The following is a 13312-nucleotide window of genomic DNA, read 5'->3' on the forward strand; positions in this document are numbered from 1 at the left end:
AATTTTTATGTGACCATATTTATTTGTAAAAGATTGAACTATATAGATAAAACTAGTAAGAGTTCAGAACCCCTAGGAATGAAGGATTTTCATAAATCTACTTCCCCTTTCTTTCAGTTGCTACTGTGGCAAGATCAAGACTGGATCTAGGAGATCTCGGTTCAATATGGAGATTATCCAAGGATTCTAGTGTTGGAGCTATATGCTGTAACTGAAGAGGGTTAAAATTGTCTCCTTTTGGGACATTGGTAAACTGGACTTTTGCTATGAGAGGAAGTTTCATGGTATAAGACAGGAAGTTTTTTGATTAGAATGGGCAAAAGATTTTATATGAATTCCAGGTTGCTAAAGAGATTATTGCTAGTGGGAATGTTGTGAACCTATCATACACATGTTTACCTTATTTGGGATGAAAATCCGTACTATGGGCTGGGCGCGGTGGCTCACACTTGTAATTCCAATACTTTGGGAGGCTGAGGCGGATGGAACATGAGGTCAGGAGATTGAGAAGATCCTGACCAACGTGATGAAATCCTGTCTCTACTAAAAATACAAAAGTTAGCTGGGCATGGTAGCTTGTGTCTGTAGTCCCAGCTACTTCATTCCACTCCAGTCTGGGTGATAGAGCAAGACTCTGTCAAAAAAAAAAAAAAAAAAAAAATCCTTGCTATGTAAATCTTGGAGGAAGCCAGAATTTAAGGTCAGACTAACAAGGTCGTATATTCTTCTTTGTTTCCCCTGGCACCCAGAGCAGGGCAACTGACCTAGGTTCAACCTACTGGATGGCCCACTTTGAATCTTCAGGAAGTGATACAAAATTTTAAAAAGGCCTATGAAAAATTATTGACTATCACTGTGTTCATGGCAGCTGTGCCCAGTGACAGTAGGTCTAGTTCAGTGGTATTCAGGAACAACAGTGAGTGATTCCTATGTTGTAACCAGGAAATTCCTCTAGTGGAAATTACCTGTATTTTCTGATGTTTGACCTTCCTATTTTCCCAAACAGTTATCAAGCTTTTGAGTGAATTCTAGTATCTACTCAGTAGGCTCCTGTCTATTGAATCTTTTCAGGATTCAAATCCAACTTCAACATTACCTCCAATCAAATGCTCTCCCTGGACTCTACATTGGTAATTGAAATGCCATTCTAAAAACTTCAGATTATAGCTTCTGTCATGGCACTTCTCATATTTTGTTATAATTGTTTTCTTTGTCATGTTAATTTCCCAAGTAGAAAGTTGAAAGGACTAAAACTTTCCTGTGGTTAAAACAATCTGGCCTCATATAAGATTTGGTAAAGTAGGAATTCTACAACTGTGTTTCTAATCAATCAGTATAGTCGACCTCTGGCTGTTACCTTACATGGGTATTAAGTTATTGCCTCTCAGCTCAGACTCTTTCTTCTACACTCTGCTCTGTGAAGCTGGACTAGAAATCTGCAAGCTTCATGTCTGCTTTGCCAGCTGCCTTCCTCTTAGTCTTGGCTAGTAGAAAGCACTAGAGGGAGCTGTAAGGATGGAAGAGGGAAAAGAGACTTGCTCCATCTTGTTTGTTTGGTGCTGGCTTTCCGTTTGCTTCCTGTCATTGAGCATCACCTTAGCCTCATCTCACCTCTTCCTGCTGGTAGCAGCAGTTTGTCTCTGTAGAATGTTTAATTGACTTTGCAGTTCTTCAGCATTTGCAGAATCAGTCTCATTGTGCTCCTGCAAAAACAGCAGCCCCTGATGCTGTCCATCAGCATTCCCCTTCAGAGGCCTGGGTCCTAGTCCCATAAGATATTTCCCTCAAGCAAAGAGACACAAGCATGGGTGAACCAGCACACTTTATCCGAGATCTGAGTTTCAGCTCTGCACAGACCCTCCTCCAAGATTGTACATTTGCATACCCAGTCCTAGTAGGGTAACTGCAGTCTATAGAAACTCCTTCCATAACAATGCAATTATTTTTCTTTTTGCCATTTTAAGTCTTTAGTACCTAGTTAACACTTATTATATAAAACCATTTCTGTTAAAATAACTGACTTGACTTTGTCTTATGAATGGACCCTGACTGATACACACTCATTCTAGGGTAGTATATGCAAAAGCATGCTTGATGGTACCCTGAACTGTTCTGGCCCATTTTAACCATAAGTAACCATGAAAAGTGCATCCTTCTGCATGTGATATATTGACTCAGAAAACTAGAAAAATTCAGGTGCTTAGGCCAATTTGAATTGTATTTTCAGTATTCAAAATGAAAAGATGTAATGAGGATGTTCATGTTTTACTCTATTCTTGAATTGCTTATTTACAAAAATAATCATGTCAGGGTGTTGCATAGAACAGGTTATGTACTCAAATTGGATAATTTGAGATACTTTGAGATGAAATTAATAAAATGATGATCTACAAAAGCTAGAGCAGGGTATAGAGAAATCAAAAGAGATTTCAATACCCCAGGGCCAGTTGTAATGGAGAGACCTGTTATCACCCTTATATCTGAAAGGACTAAAACCCATAGAGCGATTTGTGCAGCAAGAATCACCCGTCAAGAGCTGTGACCTTTGGCAGAGGTATACAATCAACCTGCAGAAAAGGAGCAAGGAAAATAAATTTTCCTACCTACCTCTGATCTCCTGCCAGGGATATCCATTAGCCAAGCTCAACTAGAAACTGCAGGGCAAGGGAAACACTTAATGCCGTTCATAGAGATCATTGTCCTGTGGGTCTGCTGGGGAGAGGTGGAGGGCAGAAGATCTGAAGGAGTGAATGGAACACAGCTTCAAAAAATGGGTTAATTATAAGCATAAATGAAATGTTTTTAATAATGGAACATTTTCAGGAAGAAATCTTTTTGAATACATGAGGAAAATATTCTGAGGGCAGGGAGGGAACGTGATGGGAAGAGAAGAGAACATTTACAAAGCATTTCTGGAAGCATAGAAGTTAAATATCAAAGAAAAACACTCTGTCATCTGAAAACATGAGAGGAATTGGAAATATAAGTGTTCTAAATAACATTTTTACTTTTAACAATAAATACAGATTTTTAACACACTTTTATCTTGATTCTGGGAAGCATTTTAGTGCTCGGTAGCATTAAGAAACACTGAAACAGGTTGACAAATACCTCCAAACATATATAACATGTGTATGTATGTATGCTTTAACATTTCAAAATATAATGTGGTAAGTTTCAAAGCATTTATAATTAATTAAGCTGTTTTCACAGCCCTTTAGAAGAATATTTTTCCAGGATAGCTGACTGCATAATGCTTTGTATGATTTATTTATAGACTACTAATGAAGACATATCTAATCATCATAATTAATTGGTATTTTTGTGCTTTGGGGCCTAATCACAAAATCTTTTACATGCTAGCTCAAAGTAAACCTGGCTATGGGGCAAATATTTAGGACAAACCCTGCTTGTTGTTTTTAATATACAGCTCCATTTTATTGATTTGTTTATTCAACATTTCTGACTCTGATTATACAATGCCAGAATAAGTGGCCCATTTGGTCAATTTAACTTTTTAAAATACTTTCTTAAACAAACAAAAAGAAGACAGAGGAATCATATTTGGCATAGTAGATAAAAACTTCAGTTTTTTACATTATTTATTGTGTTGTATTACTATCAGATAGTGATACTGTTCAGAAGGATTTTGATTACCTTGAAGTGAAAGCAGAATTATTCTCTTCTAATTTACTTGTTAATTTTCCTTTCTCTTTTACTCATATGAAAAGTAACTTGAACTCACTGTTATGAGACAAATTAAGGTTTTTGTTTTGTGTATTTTTTATAGCTATTGGGAGTTCCTGAGGAAAACTCTCAGAACACCCACTTTCATGTCTAGATACTGAAATAGTGAGAAATTACACCAAGAACAAAGGTGAATATCAAATATCTCTTTTATTTTGAACAGAGGCCAGTTTAGCATGTGGCTTTTATGCTTTGATATGCAGCAAGCACTAAAATTACACTGGTGTTTACCCTGTGTCCACAAACAGAAACATATAGAAGGCTGCCCGGGAAGGGCAGGGCAGAACTTATATTCTCTTTGATCAGCTTCCCAGAGAAAAAGAAGGCCGGAGTGAAGCCAGGTATGTCCAGTTATTCTTTCCCAAATGTATAAATGTCTTAAATCACTCCACCTTCCATGGACAGAATGAGCAAAGAGAGGGGACTAGAGTTTTACTAATTAATCTCCTCTCAAAGAAGAGTTTCAGATTAAAGATTTCAGTCTATTAAAAGGAAAGAAGGAAAAACAAATATTTTGTATTTTCCAATGGCTTTATTCAGTTTAAGTGATCCTTTGAATATTTTAGCATTAAAATATTCTAAACATTTCATCTGATATATTTAATCCTATCATGAATCCCAAATATCACCTCAGTGTTTGCTTCAGGAACCCAACCTGTGACAGGTGCCCATTGTTTTATGAATATGAGCATGTTCTCCTTAAAAAGAGACAATACTTCAAACAGATTATAAGACAATGATTGAATATTAATAATGATAGTGATAAATTAGAATATAACATGATGTATTTAGTTTTTATTTGAAACTTATCTAAAGTTCTGAACCTTCCTTTGCTTTATAACTAAAACACCATTTATTTGAACTCCTGCAAAGGGTAGTGAGTTTTCTGGATGGTGACTTCTACTGAAGTTTCTGGAATTGGAATAACTTTCCTAACTAAATTAGTATATTAACTAATTTTATTTTTAGTGATCCTTCTATATCTATGATTTTCATTTAAACTGACTACCTAGTGATGCAACATAATTCACTTGCTTCTGCAAACATTCTGATTAAATCAGTCACTATGAAGCCCTTCTGAGAAGCCACTAAGACAAGAAAAAGTGAATATTCCATCAATAAAAGGAAATCAAAGTGAGAGATGGATAAATATCATTAGTATTAATTAGTCTAATATAATTATTTAAAAATTTAAGCAATAGAAAAATATAGGGCCCAAAAGATCGTATTTCTAAGTTAATGAATTTATGAACATGAGAATTGTATAACTGTTTGCATTAGTTTGGGCTGCTATTAAAAAAATCATAGACGTGGTGACTTTAGAGCAGACATTTGTTTCTCAAATTTGGAAACTGGAAAGTCTAAATTCAAGGTGCCACTAAATACAATTTCTGGTAAAATTCTTCTTTCTGGCTTGTAGACAGCCATCTTCATCTTCATCCTGTGTCATAACATGACGGAGACAGATCAATTTTTGCTTTTCTTCTTCTTATAACACCAATAACTCCATCATGAGGGTCCCTCATAACCACATGTAGCCCTAATTACCTCCCATTGTCTCCATCTCCAAATACCATCACACTGTGCATTATGACTTCAACATATGAGTTGAGTCTTGGGGAGACTGAAATCAGTCCATAGCACCAGTCACAAAAAAAAAATATTTGAGATGAGCAGAAAAAATTTGCTTTTCAGATTATAGAGAAACACTTGGATTCCAGCAGGTATCATCTTAGGAATGCTGAACTTAAGATAAAGAGACAGGGGGCTGAGTTCCATTGTGGGGCTGAATGCCTAAAACTCTTGAGATGGCTTAAAAAATGTCTGTAACTATACCTTCCTCAGGAATAAGATAGGGCTACTGAAGATCTTTCATAGGGTTGTGTGTATTTCTAAATGAGGTAAGATATATACTCTATGTGTCGAAACAATAATAGAAAATTAAAGGTAAGATATCACAACGTAATTTCTTCATTTCAGATACCGACACTATATATATGTATATACATATACATATATATATACACACACTACATTTTAAAGGAGTTATGAGAAGGATAGAGTATTTGAGAAATGAGCAATTTTGAGGAAAGAATAGCTAGTCTATATGAAAGATGTTTAGGGAACTATATTTTAAGCCTTCCACCACTGACTGTCTTATGAACCTTCCCACACTCCTTATTGGATATTGTTCTTCCTGAGGAAGTTTGCTTTTCCTCTTTAAAATAATCCCTGTGAAATTTTAAACTGTACTTTTGCATCCAATTGTTTGAACCATTTAAGTAGAGTTGATTGATTTCAGAAGCAGTGCTATTAAAAATGATGAGTAATTTGTTAAAGAAGGAAAACAAAACATGCGGGAGAGAAAACACAGGGTGAGACTGGAAGAGAAATACAGAATATTGAGACCCCTGTGATGGCGTTAAAGCATTGGGTTAATTACTCCTTCCCGGAAGTTAAGATGAGAGCTACTGGCTCAAACGTGTGAGTGAGTGAGGACAGGGAACACAAATAAACCTAACAGTAATTTATCTTACAAGTGTGAGAAAATACCGTCTCCTTAGAATGTGTAATGTGTATATTTCTTATTAAGGATTGATAGGTAACCTTTAGAAACTGCCCAATTAGCATTAGAAATTGATAGTGTGGGTCAGGTGGGGTGACTCACACCTGTAATCCCAGCACTTTGGTAGGCTGAGGCGGAAGGATTACCTGCGGTTAAGAGCTGGAGATCAGCCTGTCCAACATGGTGAAACCTCGTCTCTACTGAAAACTACAAAAATTAGCTGGGTGTTGTGGTGGGCCCCTGTAATCCCAGCTACCTGGGAGGCTGAGGCAGGAGAGTTGCTGGAACCTGGGAGACGGAGGTTGCTGTGAGCCGAGATCATGCCATTGCACTCCAGCATGGGTGACAGAGTGAAACTCTGTCTTAAAGAAACAAAAAGAAAAAGAAATTGATAGTGTGGGCTGGTTGTGGTGGCTCACGCTTGTAATTCTAGCACTTTGGGAGGCTGAAGCAGGCAATCACGTGACATCAGGGGTTCGAGACCAGCCTCGCCAACATGGTGAAACCCCATCTCTACTAAAAAAAAAAAAAAAAAAAAAAAAAAAAAAATAGCTGGGTGTGGTGGCACATACCTGTAATCCCAACTACTTGGTAGGCTGAGGTAGGAGAATCACTTGAACCCAGGAGGCAGAGGTTGCAGTGAGTGGAGATCATGCCATTGCACTCCAGCCTATGTGACAAGAGTGAAACTTTGTCTAAAAATAATAATAATAATAATAAAAAAGAAAGAAATTGATAGTGTGACACAGCACATTCTTGATTAATGCTAAAAGTGTGTAAATATATATATGTAAATATATATATAGAGAGAGACAGAGTCTAAAAGCATATATTTTCTAAATGAATACTTCCCTTATTTTTTATTAAAAATACACATTTTCTCCACTTCCACACTGTATAGTTTACTGTGTTAAACATTTGCCCACCTTTTTTTTTAAAGGATGTAGAATATACAAAGAAACTCTTCATAGCTTGAAATGTGCATAGGAGATAGACAAGTTTAGCTACTGCAGGATGAAAAGACTTGATGTGTTTTATGCCATGTTTATTTATTCCAACTATAAAAACAGAAATGATCCACAAAATAGTTTGATGGATAATGACTGAGGTTGTAAAAGTGATTGTGACTAATGGTATTTACCTTGTTTGGTTAAGTTAATTGAAAATCAAGGTGAAATTACCCTCTAGATAGATCCTATATTTTATAACATTTGTAAAATCATAAAAAGGTTATGCCATCCTCAATTCTCAAAAACTTGTATTGTTTTTGAAACTGTCAGAACATATTTTCCATCTGTGTTACAGAAACAGGTAAACAATCTGATATGATGACCTCATTGTGTTTGTGTTTGGCCATTACAAGTGTTGGCAGTTCCCTGGCTTCTGTTTGGAAGTAGTGTGTCAGTTGCATCTTATAATATGTTTGCCTTTGGTGAGGCATCAGAAAACATGTCACATATTGGAGATTTATGTACTATAAAACGTCTCAGGAGCTTAACTTCACCATTAGGGTTACTCCTGTATAAACTTTGATAAAAGTAATATCTTTGCTCCCTCCCAAGATAAATGAAAGAATTTAAGCCCACTTTGAGAATTCTAAGCTTTTGTGGTCAGTCTTCTTTTGTCCTCCAAGTTTGTAATTAATAGGGTTTAAACAAAGCTGTAATCTGGTGGATAGTTTGAGCTTTTGACTTAATCGATCAGTTGGAAAATTATTAGCTAGTTCCTTTACTTTACTTTTACCCCACCCCAGGATTTAGCTGTCTGAGTAACGTATTTGCCTGGTTTTATGTATTAGCATACTCTCAGTTGAAAAAGCAAATCCGAATATGCACATTGATAAAGCACTTGCACAATAAAAGGGGCCATAAAAATATTTATAATGCTTCTGAGATGTATTAGTCAATAAAATGAGTTATTCATTGAAATTTAATAGGGTGCAATCTCAGATGGAGTGCAAGCTCCTATTGAAAAATTGACACATTTTCTTGCTGGAGGGAAGGATACATGTACGTCTAGCACTATGCAAGTTGTAAGGATGCTGGGAAGCTGGCAACTGGATGGAATCCTGAATCACATCTTACACAGCTGCTGCTTCACTTTCTCTAAGAGCAGGGCTATGCTGATTAAGCCATAAGCATTTGCAAAGATTTTTTTTTTATTTTCTTTTATTATTTTCTGGCCATCTGTAAATCATAGAAGAACAGGAATAGGTGGCTTTCTTCCTTCAGCAACAGATCACCAATCCAAATACTCCTCTCTCACATAAAATTTTGCCCTGGTCAAACTCTTTTCTATTCCTCAATCAAATTCTACAGTTTCTTTTTTCTTCTCTCTAAAATGATTTTTATCAAATGTTCATTTATCAAAAGGCATCAGTAACCATTTTTTTTCATTTAAACCTTTACTTACCACTTTAATTTAACTTGCTCTTATATATTTATAAATTCTTAGAATGCTTTACCTATATTATTGGAATTTTTCACATATAACCTTGCCAACTTATTGTAGTCATTTAAAAGACATATCTCTAAATTCTTTGATACTCCTCATTGCAAAATACACAGCTTAATTCATTTCCTTTTGAGTGAGGACTAGACTTAGTTATTCTTTTCTAGTGCATAGCATATGGCAGAAGTAATAAGATTTCACTTGCAAGATTATGTTATAAAAATCTGTGGTTTCCTTCCAGAATTTTATTTCTTTCTTGCTCTTCTCACTCTCTTTTTCTTCCTCTATTTCCTGAATTACTCATTCTGGGGAAACCAATATTGTGGCTACTCAGGCAACCTTTGGAGAGGCCCACATCGTGAGGAACTGAAACCCACCAATATCAGTTATCTTGGAAATGAATGATATTCATATTCACTCCTCCCCATTGAACCTTGAGATAACTATCGCTCCAGTCAATATGTGGCTGAAACTTTGCGAGTGATCTCAAGACAGAACCACCCAGCTAAGACACCTAGATTCCTGACCCTCGGACACTGTGAGATAATAAATGTTTACTGTTTTATGTTATTGAGTTTGGGGTAATTGGCTTTGACAGCAAAAGACAGCTAATACACTTGTATATCTTTACTTTCTCTTGTACTAGATTATGAACTTTATGAAGAAAAGGATACATACTATTGATGTTATATTTTTAGTCTAGATAATACATGCCTGCAGATGTAAAAAATAAAATCTCAAAAGATTAAGCCGATAAAAGTTTATTTGTACTAATATAAAGCCTAATATGGGTAAGGAGATGTAATAAAAATAAACAAATACATATATAAGATAATTTTTATGGTAATTAATTATCTGAAAAATATAAAACACCTGTAGTAACTTAACAGAATTACTGACAAAAGGAAGACAGAAGGTACATTTGGACAGAGTGGTGAAAAATCCCCACTACTAGAAGTTAATATTAGAGTTGAAATCTGAACATTGCCAATTAACTCTGCAAATACTCAGGGAAGAGCATTCTGGACTGAAGAGCAAATACCCCAGGTAAGGACCTTTCCTAGCTTGCCAATAGGAAACAAAGTGAGCTGGTGGGCAGGAACCTGTTAAAGCAGTATTTTGTAGGTAATAATGAAGAGGTTGGAATTTATCGAAAAGTTTCATTGGAACTCGCATTTGCTGTAAGTCAACACTCCAGAGAAGACCACGGTCAGCTGTGAGTTATTATCAGCCGACACAACAGCTGGGCAATGAGTGGAAAAGGACATCAAAGTGGATCAGCAAAAGCGTCTATGACAATCACATTGGCCATTGAATGGAGAATTAATTGTGGTGGTGGTAGTGTGATTGGGCAAGTGGAGAGTAGGACAACCAATTAGTAGACTGTTGTAATACCACAGAAAAGGGGAAATCGTTCATTAAACTGGCATTAGATGTAGAAAAGAGGAGTTGATTGAAAAAAAAAGATTTAGGATGTATTTTGGAAGAAGAGTCATGAGATGAGATGTTTAGATTTACATCTCCTTTCAGAATACATTCTAAATCTCTTTTCTTTCAACTCTTCTTTTCTGCGTCCAGCCCCAGTTTAATGGAAAGTGGATAATGAAACATGACCCCCTTCACCACCTTTTTGTTTTGTTTTGTTTTGTTTTTGGTTTGGCCTGTATTACTGGATAGTGCTCTTTACAGAAAAAAAAAATTAAGGAGATACAAAAAATACCATATCTTTCCAATATCTCCCAAGATAATTCCATTTTCAGAAAGACACTTCAGTTTTGTATATCACTTGAAGAGAACAGGGTAGAGAGGGTTTCAAGGGGAGGAAGGAAAAGTGGAGAAGGGAGCTAGAGGTCAGTAAGGAAAGGAGTAATTAAAAAGATAATAAAGTAAAGAATAATACAAAAGGAAAGGAAAAGAAATAAAATATGTGAGGCATTAAAGGAAAAAAGAAAAGAAAGACCAAGGGTAATCAATGTAAAGTGGTTAAAAAAGAAAAGTAAAAATGAAAGCAATGAAAGGAATAGAGTTAGATGTCTCTGAGACTCTTCGGGGGTCTGTAAGGTCCTCCTTTGTCCCAATCCATGTCTGTGTGAGGGCAGATTTTCTTCATATAGTTCAACCAAATAACATATTGCAACAGACCGAATGTAGAAGTAGGTATGAAAATCTAGCTATTTTCTAATAAGTGAGGCAATGCAGAGATTTACAAAACTGAAAAATTATGCTACTTTTATCATTTTCTAAGCAATATAGTTATTTTAATAAAACACATTATATTGATTTTAACAGGTAATGAATTTATGTTATTTATAAGAATATTTTAAAACTGAATTCAATATGTTTTCTAGTAAGGAATATGTGTGTGTGTGTGTATGTGTGTGTGTATATGTGTGTGTGTGTGTGTGTGTGTGTGTATATATATATATATCTCCTACAGAAATAAAAGCTCTTTGGGATCTAGTTTTTAAGGGAAAAAGTGGTTCTATGACCAAAACATTTGAGGATTATTACTGTAAAAGCGATCGAGGTTTTATGGCAAGTATTAATTAATATACTCTTCTGCCAAGCTGCTCTTCATCTGGAAAAACAATGTGTTATCACCTGTTTATTTAGTAATTATAACTCAGAGATTTCACTCTGAAAAGAATAGCCAAAATTGCCAGACAAGAAGTAAAATAAGTTTATGTCATTTAATGACAGGAATATGTTCTGAGAACTGTGTCATTATATGATTTAGTCATTGCGGAACATCATAGCATGTACTTACACAAACTAGATGGTACAGCCTAATACACACCCAGGCTATATGGTGTAGCCTATTGTTCCTAGGCTATAAAACTGTACAGCATGTTACACTACTGAATTTTATGGCCAATTTAACACAATGGTAAGAAATTGTGTACAATTATGTGCAATTACCTACAGATATTAAAAAGTTATAGTAAGAGAACAGTATTAAAGACTTTTAAAATATTACACTTCTGTAGGGAACTTAAAGCTTATAGGCCTGGAAGTTGCTCTCAGTGAGTCATTGAATGAGTGAGTGGTAAGTGAATGCGAAGGCCCAGGACATTAATGTACACTTTGCAAACTTCAGAAATATTGCAAACTTTGGCTACACTAAATTTATAAAGAAATTTCTTTCTTCAATTATATATTAATCTTAGCATACTGTAACTTCCTTTCTTTATAAACTTTATAAAATTTTAACTTTTTGACTCTGATAATAACACTTAGTTTAAAACCAAAACACCTTGCACAGCTGTACAAAAATATTTTCTTTCTTCATACCCAAAATAAGGTAGAAGAATTTGGAAGAACCCTTGGAAGTAGATGCTGTGATAATTAAATGTAAATATCAAAATTGGGTATAACAAATTATATTAAAAAATCAACAAAATCCCTGCCATTCAGTGTTTAAAAACAGGTTCTATAAATCTGAAGAGAAATCTTTTCCCATATATCAGGTACTATAATAAATTTTGGCAAAAAAGGCTCTGATAAATGTAAAAGGGAATATTAGTCATTGTCACCATGATCCCTGATAAGTGAAGACATGCAAACCATAAATGTACATATACAGAGACACCAGAATGTCATTAATTTGGATTTGCAAAAGCAGACATCTTCTTATTCTATTCTACTAATGAAAGGGTTAGCTTCTATCTAGTTCAGATGTGTGCTGTGAGTGCACAATTAACTTCTACTGAGATCCATAATCATGGATTGTTTCCAGTTTTAAACACTGTTTGTCAAATGATGCTTTTTGTATACAATTTTAAGCCATGAGAACTGATTCTTTTGGGGGGAAGTGGTAAAAATCATTTAGAAATTAGACTTAGATTTTATTTTTACAAAAATTTCTTAGACATTCTGATGTTTTAACACATTTGGATAATTTTCATTTACAACTTTTAAGCTTTGGACAAAAAAACCTCGTTAAAGTGACAAATGAATTATAGGAAGGAAATTCAATAAGACAAATTCAAATAACATAAAGAGTTACTCTTAATGCAAGGTAAGAAATATGTACACAAATATTTATAACAATATTTAATCAAAATTTACTATGTATAGGTCTTTTAACCTACCTAAGGATAATTTATAGTAAATAATATATTATTAAAATAAAATATGTTTTTAAATATATTAAATTTCTTCTAGATATCTTCTTTTCTCTATTAGTATGCATAGCTTATTCTTTTTTCCCTCTTTAATTTCAGATCTCATTCTATTTAAATCATCCTAAATTTTCAATTAGAGAAAAATTTCATTGCAAAGGTTTTACTGAATTGCTGGGGGATATTAGTCCATTTTAACTTTGAAATTAAATTATAAACTGTTTTGTTACATAATAAAGAGAGCTTACAGAATTTGGACAGTGATTAAAGTAATTTAAAAATATGTATTCAGTAGTCATCTCATTAATTTCCAATTCTAAACTGTGGCTAAATACCACCACTGTCCTCTCTCTCTCTCTCTCTCTCTCTCTCTCTCTCTCTCTCCCCCATCTTAGGCACACACACACACACACACTCACATGCGTGC

General features: G+C 34.8%; 1 long non-coding RNA gene across 1 annotated transcript in view; it reads left to right on the plus strand.

Moving 5' to 3' along the window:
* Positions 1-650: 650 nt before the first annotated feature.
* The window catches only part of LOC103883863, a 28295-nt gene continuing 15633 nt past the window's right edge, over positions 651-13312 (plus strand). Inside the window, exon 1 of the long non-coding RNA XR_002521656.2 lies at positions 651-5471. This is a non-coding gene — a long non-coding RNA (uncharacterized LOC103883863). The remainder of the gene's footprint in view (positions 5472-13312) is intronic.

This window comes from Papio anubis, chromosome 6, assembly GCF_008728515.1.
Source record: "Papio anubis isolate 15944 chromosome 6, Panubis1.0, whole genome shotgun sequence".
NCBI lineage: Eukaryota > Metazoa > Chordata > Mammalia > Primates > Cercopithecidae > Papio > Papio anubis.